The sequence below is a fragment of the Triturus cristatus genome, chromosome 4_2, assembly GCF_964204655.1.
Source record: "Triturus cristatus chromosome 4_2, aTriCri1.1, whole genome shotgun sequence".
NCBI lineage: Eukaryota > Metazoa > Chordata > Amphibia > Caudata > Salamandridae > Triturus > Triturus cristatus.
The window spans coordinates 59,177,549-59,202,058 of NC_140586.1; the positions used below are offsets into that span (position 1 = coordinate 59,177,549).

The 24,510-nt window shown below is 46.5% G+C and overlaps 1 long non-coding RNA gene across 1 annotated transcript in view; it reads right to left on the reverse strand.

The window, feature by feature from the left end:
• Window positions 1-24,510, reverse strand: part of LOC146832971 (uncharacterized) — a 47,881-nt gene that overhangs the window by 17,688 nt on the left and 5,683 nt on the right. Inside the window, exon 2 of the long non-coding RNA XR_014960189.1 lies at window positions 7,933-8,033. This is a non-coding gene — a long non-coding RNA (uncharacterized LOC146832971). The remainder of the gene's footprint in view (window positions 1-7,932; window positions 8,034-24,510) is intronic.

The window sequence follows — 24,510 nt, forward strand, 5'->3', positions numbered from 1 at the left end:
CCTGGAGAACAACAAGGACCGCAACACCGTCACCCTGCTGGACAACCTCGCCAACCACGGACTCAAGCAACTGGTCAACACCCCCACCCACTACGCCGGCCACACGCTTGACCCCGTCTTCTCATTCAGCAAGCACATCGCCTTCAGCCACTCCGCCGGACTTCACTGGACCGACCACAGCTGCGTCCACTTCAGCTTCAGAAAAACCACTACCCACCACCACCCGCAACAGGTTCCTCACAGAAGCTGGAGCAAGATCACCACCGACCACCTCACCACCTCCCTCGGCCAGAACCCACCTGCCAGCACACCGGACCCCAACGAAGCAGCCCGCAACTTCACGCAGTGGCTGACCGCCTGCGCCGACGACCTCGCACCACTGAAGAACCCTCCCAGCAGACCCAGAAGCAAGAAGGCCCCCTGGTTCACCGACGAACTCAAGGACTCCAAGAAGACCTGCCGCACCCTCGAGAACGCCTGGCTCCTCGACCGGACCACTGACAACATGACCGCCCTCAAACATGCACCCGCAAGCACCACCAGCTCATCCGCACCACCAAGAAGAAAACACTGAAGGATCGACTGTACAACAACGCCCACGACAGCAAGGAACTCTTCAGCATCGTCAAGGAGTTCTCCAACCCCAGCATCGGCAACAGCGACATCACCCCTTCACAAGATCTCTGCGACTCCCTCGCCTCGTTCTTCCACCGCAAGATTGCCGACATCCACAACAGCTTCGGCGCACCATCCTCACACCCAACCGTCGAACCAACGCACCCCACCGCCACCCTCCGCACCTGGACCGCAGTGACCACCGAAGACACAGCCCGCACGATGAACACCATCCACTCCGGATCTCCGACTGACCCCTGCCCCCACCACGTCTTCAACAAGGCCGACTCCACCATCGCACCCCAACTCCGAGATGTCATCAACACCTCCTTCGACACCGCCACCTTCCCGGAGAGCTGGAAGCATGCCGAGCTCAGCGCCCTACTGAAGAAACCAACAGCGGACCCCACCGACCTCAAAAACTTCCGCGCCATCTCGCTCCTCCCTTTTCCTGCCAAAGTCATCGAGAAGATCGCCAACAGACAGCTTGCCGCCTTCCTCGAGACGAATGGATCCCTCGACCCCTCGCAGTCCGGTTTCAGAGCCAACCACAGCACCGAGACCGCCCTCATCGCAGCCACCGACGACATCCGAGCCCTTCTCGACAACGGGGAAACAGCGGCACTCATCCTCCTGGACCTCTCCGCCGAGTTCGACACTGTCTGCCACCGCACCCTAGTCCAATGCCTCAGCAACACCGGCATCCAAGAGAAGGCATTGAAGTGGATCATCTCGTTCCTCGCTGGAAGAACACAGAGAGTCCGCCTCCCCCCGTTTCGCTCCGAGGCCACCGAAGTCATCTGCGGCGTCCCGCAAGGATCATCACTCAGCCCCACCCTCTTCAACGTCTACATGAGACCTCTCGCAGCCATCGCACGCCAACACAACCTCAACATCATCTCCTACGCCAACGACACCCAGCTGATCCTCTCACTCACCAGAGACCCCGACACCGCCAGAACCAGCCTCCACGAAGGGATGAAAGACGTCGCCGAGTGGATGAAGAACAGCCGCTTGAAACTGAACTCAGACAAGACGGAAGTCCTCATCCTTGGACCATCACCCTCCGCCTGGGACGACTCCTGGTGGCCCCCAGCCCTGGTCACCGCCCCCAAGCCGACAGACCACGCACGCAACCTGGGCTTCATCCTGGACTCCTCCCTCTCGATGACCAGACAAGTCAACACCGTCTCCTCCTCATGCATTCACACCCTCCGCATGCTCCGCAAGATCTTCCGATGGATCCCGATCGAAACCAGGAAGACGGTCACCCAGGCCCTCACCAGCCGGCTGGACTACGGAAACACCATCTACGCCGGAACCACAGCCAAGCTACAGAAAAGACTACAACGCATCCAGAACGCCTCCGCCCGACTCATCCTGGACATCCCTCGACGCAGCCACATCTCCGGCCACCTGAGGAACCTGCACTGGCTCCCCGTCAACAAGAGGATCACGTTCAGGCTCCTCACCCACGCACACAAGTCTCTCCACAACCTGGGCCCCAAGTACCTCAACGACCGCCTGACCTTCCGCATGCCCACCCGCCAGCTACGGTCCGCTAGCCTCGCCCTCGCTGCCGTACCACGCATCCGAAGAGCCACCGCCGGAGGCAGATCCTTCTCCTACCTGGCGGCCAAGACATGGAACTCCCTCCCCATCCACCTTCGGCTGACCCAGGACCACCTCGCCTTCAGGAGACAACTCAAGACCTGGCTGTTCGAGCAGTAGCGGCCCCCTTCCCCCAAGCGCCCTGAGACCCTTCCGGGTGAGTAGCGCGCTATACAAGTGTTATGATTGATTGATTGATTGATCCACGAAACAAATTCTTATGAAGAGAAATTTTGTCAAGAAATGTAGCTTGAACAGTGAGGATGTTTTGGTCGGGAATTGGGTTATAATTAAGAAATCAATCAAGGTAAGGAAGGGAGAGTCTAAATTTTCGATGCCTGAACGGGTGACCAAGGTCAGCAAGGGGTCTGCTTTCGTAGGAAGCAAAGGATGGTGGAACAAGAGACAACTGGTGAAAGTGTCCCCTGAGCAAGCTGATACCATGCATCATAGAAAGAAATGTGTTGATGACGATCTTGTTTGGGGGCATTGGTTACAGATGGAGGGATCTGTCCATTCTGCCCGATTCAGGAGGATGCCGTTGCGTGCCCTAATAGTTCTAACAGGGGCCGTATCATGAGGACACCAAAAAGGTTTGAGGACTTTGTTAGATATTAGGGGTTATAGTTTCTCATTTTTTTTAAATTATCAATTGTAGGAATCAACTATGTCAGTATGACACTTCTTGTTCCATTTTTTGTAAGGGGGAAGGTGTTGTAGTACTGTTACAATTGTGCATCGCGCGACAAGCGCGAGATGCTTTAGAATTAAATGTGTGTATTCTTTTGAATATGGTCCGCGTATGGAGTGGCCACTGGTCGGGGTGAGAATGGCATCTTGTCTGTTGCCGTTCGATCACCAGACCAGGAGGTCACTACATGTAGTGAGTGGAAAAATCTTTAACAAATCCTTCTTCTTCTCCTGAAAACGGCATACCTTTCCGATTATTCAAAACAGTACAGTACTTTTCGCTCTGTCAATTGTGCTCATTTAGGGCCAGATGCATTTCACACTGTCAGCGATTCCCAATGGGGTCGCAAATTGAGAGGCTCATGAATATTAATGAGCCTCTCGCAATTTGCGACCCTATTGGGAATGGCAGGCCCTCCCAGGTATGGTGGCTTGCTGGGCTCAGCAGACCACCATGTCTATGACTGCTTTTTTTTTTTAATGCAGCCAGTTTTCCTTAAAGGAAAGAGGGATGCATTTAAAAAAGAAATAATTGAAACGTTTTCGTTTCATTTTTAAAGGGCAGACAGTGGTCCCTGGGACGACTGCGTGCCCTCAAAAAATATTTTCCCTTGCATGTGCAAAGGTTGCGAGTGCATTACCAGCCTCTTGAAGAGGGTGGTAATTTGCAAGTGCTTTGCGCCCGCAATTGTGAACGCAAAACATGCTTACATAGGGTTGCGCTTGCTATTAGGAAGGGAACTCCCCTTTTTAATAGTGAGTCGCGAAACCCTATTTTGCAAGTCGCAAACAATTGTGCCTTGCAAAATAGGGTTTGTACATTCCCCATGCTATTTTTGCCTGCACAAACGGGTTCGCAAACCCATTTGCGCATGCAAAAATGGTCGTACATCTGGCCCTTAGTCTCAGTGAGATACACAGGAAAAACGATGGGGACATTTTCAATAAGCATTTATTGAACCATTGTCCTTCTAGTATAAAACATGTTTGCTGTGACAATCATTAGACAGAAGCAAATGTAGAAGATTACAAGCACCAACAGAGTAAATAAAAGGTAGAATTCTACCATGGTGCTAAAACAGTGAATATATGCAGGCATATAAACATGACAGTAATCAAGCGTACTCCTAAGATGTGGACCCTACCTAAGTGTACCTAGCATGTTGGTGGGTGTAAAGCCAAGAAGCCCCTTGGAAAGACCCAACCCCATTACCTGATGGAAGAGAACAAAGGACACCATCTTGGTCTCGAGTTGGACAGCCCGCAAGCTTCTGCAGGTCTGGACCCCAGTGTCTTATGTCAGCGTGGATGCTTCTCCTCTGTCTATTTAGTGTAGGTATGGTTCTTTTATACCCTAAAGATAGCCTCGGGGTTCCTAACACAATCGATATGTTGTGAGTACGATTATGAAAGTGAGCATAAATCAATACCTGCAATTATGCAAAGTAGTTCTTTTGCCCTGATGACCATGACTTTTATACAGAGTATGTTAATCCTGTTATATACATAATGTGCAGGGGACTTTTCTAAGAATCCTCATCCATAGTAAATGAGGCTAGTTTCAAGGAAACCGATTAACATTTATTCAGCACATAACTGGGTAAAAGGTCAGTGCTAGAGCATTATGCAGAGCAAAGTAGGACAAATGTACGTAAAAGGTTGTGTAGCCACTTAAGCCTAGATTGGGGTCCATAACACTCTCATGCTGGGAATACTATTCCCAGCATGTGAGCAGCACTGAGATTGGTCTGAGTGCCTCGGTTCGGTGCTCAGACATAGACTGGGAGCCTATGTTGGTTTCTCCATCCAGCTGTATAACACAGCTCGGGTAGAGAAATGCCCAGAGGGCCGGCCAAACCATCATGCGCACTTGGCAGTGCCCACCACTCCCGCCTCCTCCCTGGTGCTGCAGCTGCAGCGTCATTATGGGTGGCCACGCCCCTCCCTCAGCTCGCAGCCTGCAGGAAAAAAATAAAAAAATGTATTATCATTTTATTTTTGTACTTTGCCTCTGCTGGCTTTCAGCAGGGGGGGCGGGGGCGACGCTCCTCCGCCATAACGAAGGAGCCGCTCCGCCAGTAGTATGTTTCTTTATGGTTTTGGTTTTAGGTGCATTCCTTGGTTCAAGGGAGCGCTATTACTGTTTTTTACACAAGCTGCTTAGAGGTGTAAAACATGAATACCTCACATTAGAGTTGTATTAATTTGCTATTTCTCGTGGAATGAAGGTTTCACTGATGATACAGGCTACAATCAGAGAAGGGGAAGAGCCGTCCATCCAGTGGCAATTCCTAACTTGACCGGAGACTCTGATAGGCTAGTATAGGCCAGAGTCTGTCGCTGTATTACAGAAAGTGTCTTGGGGGCACAAAGGGTGTTTGCACCCATTTTTTACCCCACTACGGCATGAGGTGCTCTGTTATTACAGAAGGGACTTTATACTCTTGTGGGGCCCTTTCTCTAATATGGATCACATTGTCACAACACGACTGAGTGGGACTGTGCTGTCAGGACTGAGACTTGCACTTGTGAGACTGGAGCAGTTTGCAACAGTTACAGTTGAGCCTCCTGTGAGAAAAGTTAGATTTTTGTTTACTGTACATTTTCCTCTAGCTGAAACTCTTTCCTAAAATCCTCACTTCACACTTGCCAAAACCATCTGCATGCAGGCTTCACCAAACCCACTGCCTACTTTGTCCCGAGTCTTCAAACACCCATATTCAGTGATTCTTAACCTTTTGACTTAAGTGGACTCCCACTGAATCATTGCTGGAATCCCGGGACCCACACCAAGTCAATGTTGGAATCTAGGAACCTCAAGCTAATACATTTCTATGATTTGCACTGCAAAACAATACACAAAAATACAGAAACAAGCATTCAATAAACAAATACAGAACAGAATTGAAAACATTTTTTATTCAGTTCAGCACTGCCCTCACATATCAATCTGAGGATGCCAACTTAATTTTTAGCATCCATTTTCAAATTCATCCATTTCCAGAACGTTTTAGGATGTTCCCTTTTGCTTCTTTAGTTATATATTGTTTTTCAATCTGTTAATTATTTAGGTGCCGATTCCGATCCGGTAAAAAGGCCCTACAAATCGTCGTACGGAGCGTTTTCTCCGTACGACTCGTACCCGGTAAACTGTCCGTACAACCTAGGAAGTACGATTCGTACAGACAGCCTATTTCCGTACGAATCGTACAAAAGACCATACGGGTAAAAAAAACCTACGAATCAGATCCGGAACAGCCTGTACGCGCCATCCGTACGGATGTAAGCAGCGTTTTACGGCCCAGCAAGTACGATCCATCCCTACAGCACTCCGTATGGCTCTTTTTTTACGGGAGCCAAAAACAGCCATAAAAGCTGATTCCCCAGGGGTACGAGTCGTACAGGCCCCCCCACCCCCCCCGTATGTACGCACCCTACCCCCACCACCCCCTGTATGTACGCACCGTACCCCCACCACCCCCCGTATGTACGCACCGCACCCCCACCACCCCCCGGGGGGGTGGTGGGGGTACGGTGCGTACCTACGGGGGGTGGTGGGGGTACGGTGCGTACATACGGGGGGTGGGGGTGCAGTGCATACATACGGGGGGTGGTGGGGGGGCCTGTACGACTTGTACCCCGGGAACAACTTTTCACGGGCTACGAGTCGTACAAACTTCGCTTCGTAGCGGGTAGAGTCATTCCCCGTGTACGGGCCGTTTTCCGTACGATTCGCAAATCGGATAGCGGGCTGGATCGTACTTGCACGCTCGGACTGTCATTTTACGAATCGTACGGAAAAGTGTCCGGGTACGTCTCGTACAACTTTTCCCGCTACGATTCATACAGAGCGGGACGATCCGTACGTACTTTTTCCCGTACGAATCGTACTTCACGGGTCGGACGTGACTTGTACAATCCGTACGGTAAAAAATACGGATTCGAGTCGTACGGAAATAATTTTTAACGGATCGGAATCGGCACCCTAATGTTTTAAGCATCTGCGGACCCCCTGAGTATGCACTGGACCACAGGCTAAGAGCCACTGCCCAAATTCATTTACTACCACCATAAGCATGGAAGAGCAAGGTCACCTTGCAGGAATTCATACTTTTGACCCGCAGAGCATGGCACATAGCAGCAGAGGGCATTTAATTTACGGTGACATCAATATGGCTTTGGAAAGGGAGTATTAACAAACATTTAGGCAGGAAGGACCACTAAAGCTTGGAAACAGCTCATTCTTGTTAATGGCACATGTCATACTAACCATGCCACGTCCAGTGGTGCTGGAACAATTTTCAGAGTCAGAGGGCTGCCATCAATGTTACATCACTGATGTCGTAGGCATTCTGAAAAATCTAAGTATCTCATAAAGAACAAATGCAGAAAATGAGCCACGCCCATTCAGCAGGAGATTGGTAAGGGTGAGATATATAGCCGGTGGTGCATTTTGGAATACACTGTCACAATTGTGTTAACAAAGCATAGTGTGGAAGTGCAGTATCATTTACAGACAGCACATATCCCATTGAAATAGCCTCTAAACTTGCTCAGACATATAGTTTTAGTGATAAAAAGTAAACCCACGATAATCTGTGGAAATTGGGTTTCAGGCAACAGTTTTCTCTTGATTTGATTTGATCCTATTAAAATATTTGTTTCCATCAGTCTTCAGAATTACAAAACAATTGTGCTTCATGTGTGCTTTCCGACCAGTGGCTATATTCTGAGACATTTGTACAGTTCATTTATGGGTATTTAAATGTTATTGTCATTTGCAAAAAAGTGCCATCCTGGAGCATTTCTTTTCACACTATCTGTATCCCTGCAAGGCTGCCTCATACTTCACTGTACAAAACCATCTTGCTTTGTTGTCATAGAAAGTAAACACCAATCTCCTTGTTAAAAGAATAAACAACCATTTTCCAGAAGATTTTTGACCTTTGTCTTTGAAGCACAGCATATGTTACCAGATAAATACACAATTTAAAGGCATCTTTGTTGCTCACTCACCTTCTGAACTCTGGCATGGTTATTTTGCAGCACTCCAGTGCACCCATACTACAGCGCCTATGAGCACGTCCTGTCTTCCCAGAAGGAACCTGTGTCAGGCACTGAACAGAAACAGCTCCTACCTATTATTCATTTAAAAATATATATATACTTTTAGATAATTTCAGATCACTACACAGTTTGGAAATATATTCTTACGAAGCAACAAAGTAGATCCATATGCATGAAAAAAAAAGAAATCATTTATACAACACAACTTAAAAACATAGCAAAAATGATTAAATAAATGTAAATTCAGCGAAAGACATTGGGGATGTGTGAATCCAGTGAACAGCTTCAGAAAGGTGTTCATGAATTTACCAAAAACTGAACAAAGTAGGGAAAGACAGAGCTTGGAGCTGTTCAAAAAGTTCAGGTATTAGTGACCTCATTGGAAATGGGTTCACTTGATGTTGGTATATGTGTCTAGTCAGTCAGAGGAGTGATGTTAACATTTCAACCCTGTGACCTTAGTCCTCGGGTCATCATCAGGTTGCAGGAGTGTAAAAGGAAGCACCCTCTTACGGCTACAAAAAAGGTGAAGGGAATCACCACTACCTGTTCTTAATTTAAACATTGTAAAAAGTAGTGCTCAAGGTCCAGTGAAAAAAGTTTATAAATGACGTACTTGGGGATGAAAATGCCATAAGTTCAAAAACGCTATATATCATCAATGGAAAAATGCCCAATAGCAGAATCAGAAGGCAAGCAATGTTAAATTAAGAAAACTTGTCCAGGCCAAAGGAAACCCATGTCTCATGAAAAGGAGCACCATACCCCAACATTACACTCACTTCCACCAAACAAATACCATATATCAGACTTCCTCCTCCCCTCAAGACAGAGTCTCCCTATCAGTCCAGCTCAAGGCGTACCTTCTCCTGCATTCATAATCTCACTTAGGTCTCAAAACACCAATTCTTTAATGGGTGTTGACACCCAACTCATCCCTGAGTGCTTGAGTGAACTTCATTAATTATTTGCTAACTGTAATAAGACAAATGTTGAGGCTAGTGATGGACCATGACTAGCATACATGTATAATTTGCACTGGACTCTTTTTATCATGTGCAGATATCATTAATAAAAGTATTTAAACTGAACCAGAACACTAGGGGTTAATTTGTAGGGAGATACAATTTCTGTGAACAGGCCTTGTGACAGTGGGCACAGTGCCATGTCCCTTCAAAGAGGTTAGAATATAAAATGAACAAATAAATAACGGGAAATGTGTGAGACAGTATTCAGCATTTCTCAGGAATGTTAGGCTGTACTAGAGTAATGTCATGTACGCTTTTTAGTACACGTGACTCAAATAAACATTTATATACATGTATATATGTTACCCTGTGGCGGTAGCCACTGGGTAGTTATAGTTAGGTCTGCGTTTCCATAGGAAAAGCATTTTTTGTTTTTGCTAATAATTTCGGGGCTGTATGACAAAACGTTTCCCAAAAAGTGCTATATTTTGCTGAGCTCGAACATGGGAAGTTTCAAGGTGATCCATCAAGTGGGGGACCGGGAAAAAGGGAGGTCCCAAAACGCAAAACCACAATGCAATTTCCATAGAGATTTTTGAACAGCGCTACCACAAAAACTGCTGAACGGAATTACACTAAATTTCACAGGAAGTTAGATATTGGTCCAGAAAGCGTGCTTTTTGTGATTTGGTGTAAATCCGTTCAGTGCTTTTTGAGACATGAAGGTTAAAATATATTTGTATATCAGGACGGCTGGGTTCGAGGGACTCTTGAAAGAGTCCTTGATGTACAACTTAAAAAACCAGAGTGTTCTGATTGGCCTAAGGGGCATTTTTTCCCCTTGACCCTCACTCCCGCGGGACGAAGCACTCTGATTGGCTAGCTGCAATATGAAAAAAAATGTTACAGTGGCCATACAGGTCTCGGAGAATTAGTCACCTGTCCTGAAAATGTTTAAAACAAGATATGTAAGGGGGCAGGGTAGGGATACCCTATGGTGGAAAATATACATATCAATATTTGTCCATGTGCATGCACTAAATACACATCTGACGTTTCCTGGACAAGCTTCAACAGATGTCCAGAACCAACTTAGAGGTCACTTTATTTTTCTGACTACCATGTTAGCTTGCTCATCAGGTTGTTCATTTCTACTTACACTGTATGTCTGTATTCTAATTAGGGCTCCCGGCTTTATGGTATTTTTTTTTTTTTTAACATTTCTGTCTGTATTTATCCATATTTATTTTTTGACCATTTTATTGGTATTTATCCATATTCATTTTATGTTTTAGAAATAGATGGAGTCGTAAAATGCTATATTTCCACCTTTATTTAGCAGATAAACATGCATTCATACTCTGATGCCTGTCGTGTTTCAGTAAATTAAGCAGCCAAATATAACAAAATTCTACACTGACAGGTAAATATTTGCATTATACACAAATATATCTTAACAGATGCCTGTATTTATGGGAATCGCATCCTGTTTTGAAATTTGCATGGTGTCTATCCGATTAGCAAGGACAACAAGAAGTGTCACAAGAGGCACATTTTTCTGTACTTTTCGGCTTTTAAAAATAAATACAGACAGAAAATAGATTGTTTGAATTTAGCTGCAAAAATCAGTATAAATGGGAAACTGGAAGCCTCAATAATAATTGGCATGGTTCCGATCCTGCATCTCTCTGTTGACCATATTTGGCCCCTTGTCCTTTTTAGTTCTGCTCAAGTTGCATTACTGAGTGTATACATGTCGCCGAAATCAGGCATGCAGTAAATAAGCAGGCTGAGAGCACCAGTGTATGCACTGACTTCTTCCTTGTTGGCAGGCAAGTATGCATGGATACAGACAAATAAATGTCATTTGTTCCTGATCAAACTGCTGCACTGTGTGTTTCTTTAATTGCAAAATAATTTATTTCCCTAACATACCCTGCCCCACTAGCCGTCATTAAAAAAACTTAATATGACCCCCGGAGTAGGCCAGGGAGTCAATAAATATCATTATTTGGTGAGAGGGGCGTGCGTGAAGCCCCCCTCTCTGAGGCTGATTTCAGCCCTGGGGACCTCATCCTGAAGGGCCAGCCATTTAATGCAAAGGGGAGGGGACATGTGGACCCCCTCCCCGAGCCTTCTACAGGCCCCAGGCTTTTCACCCCTGGGGTCAATTCAATAATTAGGCAAGGGGGTGCACAGCCCTCCTCCCCATGACTTGTTGAGGCCCCAGGGACCCCATCCCCTGGGGCTAATATACTTTTCAAGGGAAGGGGGCATGTGCCCACCTCCCTGACCCTCTACAGGCCCGGGGGCCCCACCTTCATGGGCTAAATTATAATAAAAGGGAAAGGGGTGCACTGTATCCCACTCCGAGCCTCCTCAGTCCTCAGATACCCCATCCCCCATGGCTGAATTTGATTAACAAGCATTTACAATGCAATGGTCTCGGCATTGTTAAAGTTAGAGCTATTGGCATTGCTCCTGACATTGTTTTTGTTTTTAAAACATTTAAAGAAACTGCATTGTTATTTACAATGTCAATAGCTTAATCACTCTCAAATGCAAGACATATTGCATTTGCACCCACACACAGAGCCACACACACAAAGCCACCCACACACACAGAGCCACTCACATAGCCACCTACACACACACAGAGTTACCCACACACAAAGCCACAACATATAGAGCCACCTACAAATAAAGCCACCCACACAGAGCCACCCACACAGAGCCTCCTACACGCACACAGAGCCACCCACACAAACACAGAGCCACACCGCCCGCCCTGCTCGGAGTGACGTCACTGCAATGCAATCGGTCTCGCCTTTGAGACCTTATATGTATTTAGCTATGCAGCACATTAGCCTGGGTGCTGAAACATCTACCGTTCTTTAAAATGGAGGAAAAGAAAGCACCAAACTATGGGTGCCACGCCAGGTATGGGAACACATGGAGAGAAATATCGTCTTTCAGCGAGAAATGGTACAGTAAAAAGCTCTGTTTTTAATATATCAGGGCCTTCGGTGGTCATATCACTGAAAATACAAGATTTGAATAAATTATTATTGTCTACGGGTGCTCGTGGAAGACAATTTCTATGGACTGGAATCTAGAGAATGCTGAAGTGATTCTGGTATTTTACTGACCACTGCTGGTCGTTTTCTATCAATAAAGTTTAATAGAGGCAGTTGAACAGAAAAAAGGTCCCTAAGCAAAGGCGGAAGCAGTCAAGTCCTAGGGCTGATCTCCAGAGCCCACAAAGTACAAACACATATAAGTATATACAAGAGGTCTCGAATGCTTGACCTAAAAATGATGAAATAATGAAGTAATACTATTACAAAATGTGCATCATTAAGCTGCAAAATGTGCCTTTCCTTGAGCATAATTTACTCAACCCTGCTGCATAATTTGGTCCTCTCCTGCCATATAAATGCAGAGGCCCTGCTCATACTGTGTGCAGCTTAATAGAAGGTCTCTGAAGTACTATGGACAACACTTCTTTTTAATTGTGTGCAGTCTCGAGGCTTCACTGGAGCGCTGTGTCCAGTTCTGGGAGTATAATGAGAAGTATTGTATGTGGATTTAGAAGCCACAGCTCTGGGTAGTGACTAGAGATGGAGTGTATGAATGAAGGGGTAAAGGGCATGATGATGAATGAGCAGGTAACATGGTGGATGGGTAAAGGGATGGATCCAGGCATGAGAAATTCTGAATGGACGGCTCGTTACTGTTCAACAAGAAGGTACGTGTTGAACAAGTGAGTCACAGGTGCACCCAGTACAGGAAGCCATCTAAGGCAATGGATAAAGGATGCTGAATATAGCGAATACATGATTGGAGAATGGAAAGCAAATGGCAACTGCAGAGTGAATGGTCTCTGTAGAGAGAATGGTGACTAGAGAGAGAATGGTGACTGAGGAGTGTATGATGACTGAAGAGAATGGTGACTGAATGGTACGTGGTTGCATGAGGGATAAAGGTGACTCTAGAGTGAATGGTGACTGAAGAAAGAACGGTGACTGTGGAGTGAATGGTGTCTAGAGAGAGAATGGTGACTCACTGGATGGTGAATGGTTGTATGATGGTGAATGGTGACTGTAGAGTGAATGTGACTGGAGAGAAAATAGTGACTGTGGAGTGAATGATGTCTAGTGAGAGAATGGTGACTCAATGGGTGGTGAATGGTTGCAGGAGGGTGAATGGTGACTGTAGAGTGAATGGAGTCTACTGGATTAATGGTAAACACGCAGTGATGTTGGCTGTTGAGTACATCATGAGTGGAAAGTGCATGGTGACTATTAGTAATTGGTGACTACAGAGAGAATGTTGATGGGTGACTGAGGAGTGAAGTGTGACTGCAGAGTAAATGGCAACTGCAGATCAATTTGTGACTGCAGAGTGAGTGGTCACTGCAGAATGCTTAATAAATGGTGTCTGCAGAGTGAATGGCGCAGAGTGAATGGGACTGCAGAGTGAAGTCGGATAGTGTAAAGGTCCACTAGGATAGTAGAGTTGGGTAATGTCTGGTTGCTTCCCTCTCCTTCTCATGCTGCTGCTATTGTTTTAATTTGTACGTTTTTATTAAGATTCCATTGTCAATATACGGTATAGCCGCCGCTTCTCTGTGTTCACACCCCCTTCACAGTAGTAGCATGCAGGAAACTAACATTGGTGTTGGCTAGTACTGAGAATAGAAGGTTGGATAGGAACGATATTTTATGTTTGTGTTCGTGACACTGTGCCTTCTTCCAAAAACAATGAATATATACATTTAATTAAAATAATGGGTAGCAGCTGCGGAAAGGGAAAAACAAACTGATCATAAAAAAAACAATTCAAAGGTTTTGATAGCATGAGCATGTACAGCTAAAAGACAGCGTCGATGTAATGTAAACCGGAATATCATAAATAAACATTAAATATATGCTGAATCAAACCCGTCTGCAACATTGTGAGCAGATGTTCGTGATCTTGAATACACTAATGGAGGAGGCAGTGGGAATGTTTTCTTTGTAGATACGGATTGCACGATTTGTTCTCTTTTTAAATAAAAGGGACAATAGGGACATTGTATTACAGTGGGGAGACTTCTGGGCGAGGCACGAGGTTTAAAGTGGGGCCTCCACCCGCACCAAGACAACGGGAGAGGGCATGGTGTATAACACCGAAAAACATGAACCTTGCGATGGACTTTCAGGAACGAAGTTTCGAGAATAGTGAATAGAATATACTGAAGAGGAAAAGTCGCTTAGATATGAGGAGCGAGCGGTGGCATTAAAGGACGGAAACAGTTGCACTGTTCACCTGACTTCGGGGGGCACACCCTGCGACGGCAAAGGCTGTGATGCCGGGAGGCGGGCTGCCGGGCCCAGAGCTTGGTCCTGTAGCGGTGCAGACAATCTGCGAGACGCCCGAATCAGCAGCATCCACCGGGCGGCCTGTGCTGCTCAGAGGGGCGGCGCAGCATAGATTGTCAGACACCCCTGTGTGAGGTGTCACGAGTTGGGAAGCCAGAGGTGCTGCGAAGCCCGGACTCTGCAGCGGTGGCCCTGAGATGAGGCTGTGTAGTACGCCATGGAGGCTGCAACCGCTGCAGTCCAAAGTGAAGATCCGCGCAGCGGAGGTTGGAGTTGGCTAGACATCTGGTCATAGGCCGAAGCAGACGGACAACTGGAAAGCACTAGTTGAGTTTGGGGCAGTAAGCAGTTACCAAAGGGCAGGGTGGGATAATGACCGCCGATGGTTCCCCAGCTGCTGGCACCATGGGAGCAGCTATTGTCCGCTGAGTGGCGAGAGGGAGCCGTGGGAAGGGGGAGCGCGGGAGAGGTGAGGGAGAGAGAGGCAGGGGAAAAGAGGAGAGCCCCAAAGAAGGGAGCCAGGGACCCCATGCTGCCTGCACGCGCCAGTCGGCTCTCTGATTGGTTGACAAGGTCCACCAATCACAGTGCTTATTTGGTAGTTGCCAACCAATCAGAGAGCCGACTGGCGCCTGTAGGCAGCGTGAGCACGACATGTTGTCTTGTGGGCAAAACACGCCCAGAGAAAGATTTAAAAAAACACGCCCCCGAATCGCAAAGAGACGGGGCTTGTTTGGAGCGACGAACCTCTTCTCCAATGGCTGACCAGCATTTCAGAGGCCAGCCAATGGAGAAGAGAAGAGGGGCGGGTTAAAGCCCCACTACTCCAAGTCATTAAATCTCGCGAGCGAGACTGCTGCAAGCGCAGCCTTCGCTAGCCGAGACCTAAAAAGGGGAGGGGGCACGCAGCCCCCCTCCCCATACCTCTTTAGGCCACAAGGACCCCATCGCCAGCGGCTGAGTTTATGTTGAAATGGAAGGGGACAGAGCGCCTCCTCCCCATACTGATATCGTCCCAGGGGACCCCATCCCTTAGGGTCAGATACTGTACAGTATCCCAGGGAGCCCACCTCTGGGATACTTTGGTTCCCTGCCTGGGAGTGTGTGGGTATACCCCCCGCCAGGTGGGGCAGTTAAAAACGCTGCTCCCACTTGGGAGGGAGAAAAAGAACTGTGCCGGCTCCCTCCAGCACCCAAGTACGGTGCCAGCTGGGAGCCAGCAGGGGCTGCGGAGGGCTTTGGTTCTCCCCCTGTGGCCCCGTATGGTGCCTGCAGTGTGAGTGCTCCAGTGAACACCTAGTCACCCTCCAGAATTTGTTTTAAAGAGCCAGCTTCCATCAGGGGAGCAAACTGGGGCCAAGCGGGCCCTGGGGCTCCCTCCAAAGCACCACCAAAAAGTTTAGCTGGTTGCTGGCTGGGGCCCTGCGGCTCCCCACGGTCCCCTTTAGGGCATGAGTTATAGTTATGTGAGATAATTATAACTGATGAATTTCAGTGGTTTTTAAGTTTAAAATGTTAAGTTGTCACTGAAATTCTCACTACCTATAATATTACTTTAACCTTTGATTTTTTTCAGTGAATTGATAAGGTTTTTTTTTAATGTAAAGTAAGATATAATTACAGTTCCTAACTATAATGTCACTTTAACTTTTGTTTTTTTCAGTGAATCAATTTTATATGTGATCAAGGTCGCGGCTGTGACCAAAACACGTTACGGCGGCTTAGCAACCAGAATAAACAGCGTTAAACAGCATTTGTGGACCGTGTTCTATTCAGTGTTTGAATACTCCTATGCAAGAATTGTTTCACTGTTTGATATATATATATATATATATATATATATATATATATTATCTACTGGCAGTCACCAGTAGATAGATAGTTATAGTTAGGACCATGTTTCCATAGGAAATCCGCAACATTCTATTTGGAATAACTTTGGCGGCGGTTGACGAATCCTCGCGAAATTTTCAAAATAGGTGGGGCGCTCCGCTCCGCTCCTACCCTGAAAGTCTTGGGGGGATTCGTCAAGCAGGGCTGAGAAAAAAGGGGGGTCCCAAAATGCGTTTTCCCCATGCAATTTTCCATAGGGATCTTTAGTCCAAGGTACAGCCCGAACGGCTGAACAGAATTACTTGAAATTTGGCAGAGAGGTAGTCCTCAGCTCAGGGATGTGCCTTTTGCAGGTCTGGTGTCAATCTGTTCAGTAGTTCCTGAGAAAATCAAAAGTAAAATCATATATATATGTGGGCGGACCCTAACCACACATCTCATCCTGAGATCTGATTGGCTGTCAGCACTTCATCCAAGAAGTGTTGGCAGCCATCTTGGGACCAATATACATGATAGCACCTCATTAAAAAGCATTGCAGTTAATAGAAGGTTTTAAGACTTTAGTTACATTATAAATCATTTGTTGATGGTACCATACTTATTTTAGGAATTGTGGTATGTTCTAAGGTGATTTCACCATGTGAAAAAGCCTTCTGCTGGGATATCATGATTGAGAGAAAAATATTTTCTCATGCTTTTCCCACAGAGGTTTGGAAGGTGATCTATAAGCTAAACTGAGAGCTTATTTTCTGTAAATTCACATTATCTTTCTCAGTCATGTGATAATGAAGTCTGACATTCTCAGTAAAACATGTACATCCAACAAGGGCAGAGACTGTCAGTTGATTCCTTTGTGTTCTACTGCAGATTCCCAGAGTGTTCCAAAGAACAACTAGAGCGCTAACAGTCCTACTTATGATAAACGTATGGCACACCTGAAGCCATCTTGCTTGGATTAAAGTGGTAACTCTTAACACATTTAATTTAAAAAGGAACAACATGAGGGGGTTCATTTTTCCATTAAAAGTATGATTAGTGCTGCAGAAAGAAAAATTAGGGCACATTTTGAGTGACTTCTCAAATCCTCTTCTATTTCATTAAAGAATTCTGATATGCAGACTGAAACATGCACTTTCAATACCAGCAGCAGTTTTCCCTGGTGAGCAGTAGCTTTACTACAGTGATCTAATGAGCAAAAAGAGTGCTAACATTCTGAATTTATGGCAAATGTGTGACACATCTGAATGCCTTCTTGATGGAATCAAAGTAAAAAACTGAAAGTATTTCCTACTGAGGAGACTGCAGTAAATGAGGAAATTAGGAAACTTCATAACAAATAAGTCTCCCAAGATGGCCACCAGAGAAAAAAGAGCCCAAATGTATCCCAAATATCACCCAGATGTAGCCCAAGTATAGCCCAATGACAGAATGTCCCAGAGTGTTCTTAAAAACAACTAGAGCGCTTACTGTCTTCATTATGACAAAAGTATGGCACACCTGAAGCTATCTTGATTGGAATAAACTGGTAACACTTAAAACATTTAATTTAAAAAGGAACACAATGAGGGGGTTCATTTTGCCATAGAAATTATGATTAATGCTGAAGAAAGAAAATGAGGGCACATTTTGAGTGACTTCTCAAATCCTCTTCTATTTCATTAAAAAATTCTGACATGCAGACTGAAACATGCACTTTTAATACCAGGAGCAGACTTCCATGGTGAACAGTAGTTTTACTACAGTGATCTAATGAGCAACTAGAGTGCTAACATTCAGAATTTATGGCAAATGTGTGACATATCTGAATACCTTCATGATGGAATCAAAGTAAAAAACTGAAAGCATTTCCTACTGAGGAGACTGCAGTACATGAGGAAATTAGGAAACTTCATAACAAATAAATCTCCCAAGATGGCCACCGGAGACAAAAGAGCCCAAATGTAGCCCAAAATCACCCAGATGTAGCCCAAATATAGCCCAATGACAGAAGTGTGCAAAACACTTATTATTTTGTGTTTTTGCAGTGTTATATAGTGCAGACTTGTCAGGTATTGGAGTGCTTTACATGAGCATTGGTTACATCACACAAGAACAAATTCATTTTTGTTGTAGACATGGGGAGACTAAGTAATTTGACCAGAATCACAGAATGTCGAGCTGAAGCAGAAACTCCAACCTGGTTCCCCAGTTGCAAAGTCTGCAGTTCTGGAAGTAACACCACATCCTCTCCCCTAAGTGCAACATTTAATCAAGTGGTCAACTGGATAAAAAAACATAAAGATAACAAATAATTTTAAAGTGCTTTGTCGCTATTTGAAAACTCAGAAAATATGTCCTTATTTTAGTCTTTTAGAGCACTAACCATAATTTTGATGCCAATAAGACCCTCTCATATATGTAATTTCTAAAGGAAATGCTCTAGGTATTACAGTTTTGATTACATCAAGATGACGTCAGGCGTTCCACACTTTTGTAATAAATATAGAATGTTAGCAATCTAGTTGTTCATTAGGATACTGTTGAGAGGCAGAGACCAGGGGCACGGACTCTGAAAATTGAAGGCAGGTAGGAGGGTGCAAAGGCAACAATTTAACCACACTGAGCAGGCAGGAGGGGCCGTGGAAGCACAACAGACTATGGAGGGCAGTGGAAAGGGGGGCAGGGGCAACAAACCAACAATACAGGACTTGCAAAGGAGGCTGTGGCAATGTAATAGACCATTGTGGGCAGAAGGAAGAGGCAATGGTAGTACAACCATACATGCCAACAGACCCGATTCAGCCCGGAAACGTCCAATGTTTTTAAGCTCAAATGGGCTTTATTTGATCTGTCTCCTGTCTACAATCTCCTCTTTTTCAATGTAACTCAAAGGGGAAAATCAATACCCCAGTTTTTTTTCAAAATCTCCCTCTAACCAAGTTCAAAATGTTCGCAAGTATGGTACATTGGATCATGGAAGGAAATGGGGTAGGGACATGGACTTGGATAACAGAGGACAGGAGGGACATGGAGAGGTGCACCAAACTGACCCTGCAGGGCAGGCATCAGGGTTTGCAGCAGCACAATACACCACACAGGGCATGCGGGACGGGAGTGCAGCACAACAATCCATAGAAAGCAAGAGGGAGGGGACAGGACCATGCACATGGACAACAGAGAACAGAGGGGCAAGAGGCAATGGTAGCTAGCTGACCATAATGGACAGACAGGAGAGAAAGCTGCAGCATAACGGACCATAAAGGGCAGGAGGGACGGATCAGGGGCATTACAATGGAACAGACAAGCCAGGAGGGAGGGAGTAGGGGTCTGCACATGTAAACAGAGGGCTGGGGGCAAGGGGGCAGGGCAGGAGCAGCAAGATAGCCATGGAGGTCAGGCAGGATGGGCACTAGAAGCAAGACACACCATGAAGAGCAACAGTGAGACTGTGATGGCATACACACAGACCATGGAGGGAAGGTGGGAGAGGGTCAGGGGCAGCTAACTGACCACACAGGGAAGGTGGGAGGGGCCATGGCAGCACAGAAGACCATGCATGGCAAGTGGGAGGGTTAGTGGCAGCACAATGGCTATGATGGGCAAGAAGGAGGGTGCAGGGGCATGCACAAAGGACGATGGAGGATAGAAGGAAGGGTCAGGACCTGTGCACAGACAAGAAATTTCAGGGGAAGGGGCCTCACAACAGACCACACGGGGCAGGCAGGAGGAGCAGTTGCAGCACAACAGACCAGGGAGGGCAGAAGAGTGTGGCACTACAATGGACAATGTAGGACAGGAGGAAGAGGATGGGGCATGGCATGTGGACAGGCAGGGTGGAGGTGGCAGGGACAGGTTACAGTCATCTGACAATGCTAGGCAGGTGGGAGGGGAGTGGCAGCTCAATAGAACACTCAGAGTAGATAGGAGTGGCAGGTCCATGGAACATGGTGGGAAAAAAGGATGGAGCAGGGGCATGCACAAAGACATCGGAGGGCAGGGGGAAGGAGAATGGGGGCGGCAAGCTAAGCACAGAGTTTAAGCAGGAGGTCAATGATGGGGCATAGAATTGGGCAATGGATGGCAGGAGGAGTGGACTGGTACATCATACTAAATTGAGGGCAGTGGCAGCACATCAGACCATGCATGGCAGGAGGGAGGAGGCTAGTCCATGGATTCACACAACAGAGGATAGGGAGGAGGTGGATGGGGCAGCAAGCTAACTGTTCAGAGAAGGCGCGTATTAGGAGCTTTATTGTTTTTAAAACGTGTGTCTGTGCGAACTAATTAAAATATGAACAAGTATGCAGCATAATCTCACTTTTATTCAGGAAGAAGAGGACGTTTGTGACTGTGACTCTGGGCTCACTTGGCAGAAACACCCCCTGACCCTCCACCCCCTATCGCAAAATGTAATGCCCGTGAAAAGGGTAGGTGAACACAGTGTTATATAGAACATAGTCCTGAGAGCACGATTGAAAATGAAAACTAGATATAGTGTATGGTATAAACTATGCACCAAAAAGTGTGATATAAGATGAACCGGGCGTGAAATATAATATGCAATACATTGTGCGTAATGACTGATTCATTGGAGAGCGCGAGATAGCACAGGCACTAGCGCGTGCTATGCGATATGCGCCTTGGAGTGTAATATGGACAGGGCAGTGTTGTGTAACCTAACTAGTCTCTAAAGTTGTAATATAAAATATGTGCTGGGGAGTGTAACGTTGCATATGCACTGTGACAAAGATATGGATCCCAGATTGTAATATGTATGGAATAGCACTGTGCGTTATAACATAGGCATCGAGGAAGGCACGTTAGATGGGGCAATATAACCCGTGCGAAGACAAGTGTGGCATGACATATTCACGGGGTGGTGTTACAGTGCACATGGGCTAGAGAGTGTCATAGCATATGCACTAGCTAGTGGAATACAACACAGAGGTGTGTGGCACTCAGCAGGCAATGGTGGGTGTAACACAGCATTGGGCTCTGCCAGGAGCGCGCTGTGACTCTCAAGTGATGTTCGTCCCCTTTCCAGAGAGTAAAATAAAAAGTATTACACATCTGGCAGTGGATGTGTGTTTTATTAACCGTGAGGGGGGTTTCTTGCATAGTTTTGGTCGAATTTTTGTCGAATCCCCTTTGAATGGCTTGGTGTGCATGTGTATTAAATGTGCCCGTCAATAGCTACCCATGTTTGTATGAATAAACGGCAAGGGTGTCTACCGGGATTAGGCACGGTAGGGCATCAGACATGTCAGAGCTTCACTAGTGGTGTAAATACATTCCACGTGGATTCATTGTATGCATTGTCGCCTTTTAATGAATATCACGCAAAACGTCATGGTGATAGGTACGTACGGTTTGTCCAGCATGTCCTAGGTGTGTCTATAAATATATATTTTTTAAAAATAATAAAAAACAGTGGCCGGCCCTGGGGATTGGGGTCAAAAAAATATAATTAGGAGACAGGCCCTGGGGGATGGGTTCATCAGGGCCAATAAATTAGAATAAGAAGGGGAACCACACAGCCCCCCTTCTTAAAAAATTAAAATTAATAAAAGACTGGCATCGTGCCGTAGGCCACGCCCCCTCCTTGCAGCACTCTGCAAACGCGCCCCCTGGCGAGTTGTAAGTTGGGGAATTAATTCCTCTTCAATACTGAGGGTCCCTGAGGGCCAACTAGCCCAACAGGCATCTCCAGTATGCGCCAGGGAGCTGCGCTGCAGACAGGTGTTCTGAGGCCAAGCCCCTTTTTACACCTCTCTGCAACGCAGCTCTGTGGCGCTTACTGGAGGTACCTAGTGGTCTAGTTTGACCCTAGGGACCCTTAGGATTCAAGGGGACTTAATCTCTCAACTTAGAATAGCCACAGGGCGCGTTTACACAGTGGTGAAGGGAGGGGACGGGGCCTGAGGTGACGTGTGCAAACACGCACTATGGCACGTTTTAAATTGGGGATATAATTTCCCTTCAATACTGAGGGCCCCTGGGGGCTGACTAGCCCACCAAGTGCTTCCAGTAAGCGCCACTGAGCTGCATTGCAGAGAGGTGGTCCAGGCCGTGCCACTTTTTACACCTCTCTGCAACGCAGCTCTGTGGCACTTACTGGAGGTACCTAGTGGGCTAGTTGGACCCTAGGGACCCTCAGGATTCAAATGAACGTAATCTCCCAACTAAAAACGGACACAGGGCGTGTTTACACAGTGGTGAAGGGAGGGGACGGGGCCTGAATTAACATGTGCAAAAACGCCCTGTGGCCTGTTTTAAGAGGTAGTTTTAATCCCCCTGCCCTATTATATACTAGGGGCTTACAGAGGAGGTCATGCTAATCACAGGGGGACCCCAATGCATAATGTTCCCTATTCTATGCAGGTGTTTTCACTGTATTCTAAGTGTCTTTTAACATAGCACTGGCTCTAGGACTGGTTAGTCAGACTCAGTTACCACCAGTATCCGTCTGAAAAAGTTGAGGGTACAGGATGATTTTGCAACAAGGCTTCTTTCTGCTCTTCTTTTTGTTCTTTTTGCACGTTATCCTTCTTCCTGCACTTTTCTTCATCTTTGAGGACTTCTGTTGCTTCTTTCTGCACTTCTTTTTTTTCTTTCTGTGCATTTTTTCTTCTTTCTTCACATGTCCTATCTCTGTAGGCATAGTTAGAAATTAGCATTTAAAAAACCTTTGAAATTCACAGAAAAAACCATAGGTTTCAGGCACGTTATAGTTAGGAATTAGCATTTAAAAAACCTCAGAAATTCACTGAAAAAACCATAGGTTTCAGGGATGTTATAGTTAGCTGGACTTTTCACTTGTACAAAACCATTGAAATTCCCCCGTTATAGTTAGTTCAGCTAACTATAACTCGCGCGCCCGCAATGCACTGCTGATGACGTCACATATTACATCACTCATGACATGGTCAGTGACATCACTCATGACATCACGCATCGCGGCGCCCCCCCAGCAGCGACACTTGTGTTGGTACACTGGGGAAAGAGCAGCAGATTGTCTGCTGAAAGGACGATTGGAGAAGCCAAATCACCATCTGTTTGCAGCAGCCAGAGTATGCAGCCTGACAGCTGACGGAGTCAGAGCATCATCGTGTGCAGGGTACGTAGTCATTGAACTATGTCCCCAGATTCAGACTGCATTTCCGTGCTAGCAGCACAATTTGGCTAACATCTTGTTGCACACAGGGACTTTGATGTGTCGTGAGTCAATTAAGGGACAAATTATAACAGGCGGAGTGGTTACTACTCTGCACCCGCAGTCCTCTTTCTATGACCACGGTGATCTTCCAATAGGAGTTGATGGGCGAACTTTTCAAAATCCCTGATTGCGCGTCTCTGTCATACACAGCGGCATTGAGGAAGGCAACCACGCCGAAACGCGTCTGCCAAGTGTCACAGCAGTGGCGATAATTTACTTACAGCGAGATGTGCCAAGATGATGAAAATAAAGCCTCTCTGGATCTTACCTGAGCATGTGTCAGCCCGTTTTTTGTGTGAAGCGGGATTGGTGGAGTATGAGTCAAGCGGTCGGCGCTTGAGTACTGACACGCCTCTTGGTCTGGTGCACCGCGAATTGCCGACAAAACTTTGGTTCGAGCGTATGCTAGTACGCATCGCGGCGCCCCCCCAGCAGCGACACTTGTGTTGGTACACTGGGGAAAGAGCAGCAGATTGTCTGCTGAAAGGACGATTGGAGAAGCCAAATCACCATCTGTTTGCAGCAGCCAGAGTATGCAGCCTGACAGCTGACGGAGTCAGAGCATCATCGTGTGCAGGGTACGTAGTCATTGAACTATGTCCCCAGATTCAGACTGCATTTCCGTGCTAGCAGCACAATTTGGCTAACATCTTGTTGCACACAGGGACTTTGATGTGTCGTGAGTCAATTAAGGGACAAATTATAACAGGCGGAGTGGTTACTACTCTGCACCCGCAGTCCTCTTTCTATGACCACGGTGATCTTCCAATAGGAGTTGATGGGCGAACTTTTCAAAATCCCTGATTGCGCGTCTCTGTCATACACAGCGGCATTGAGGAAGGCAACCACGCCGAAACGCGTCTGCCAAGTGTCACAGCAGTGGCGATAATTTACTTACAGCGAGATGTGCCAAGATGATAAAAATAAAGCCTCTCTGGATCTTACCTGAGCATGTGTCAGCCCGTTTTTTGTGTGAAGCGGGATTGGTGGCGTATGAGTCAAGCGGTCGGCGCTTGAGTACTGACACGCCTCTTGGTCTGGTGCACCGCGAATTGCCGACAAAACTTTGGTTCGAGCGTATGCTAGTACGCATCGCGGCGCCCCCCCAGCAGCGACACTTGTGTTGGTACACTGGGGAAAGAGCAGCAGATTGTCTGCTGAAAGGACG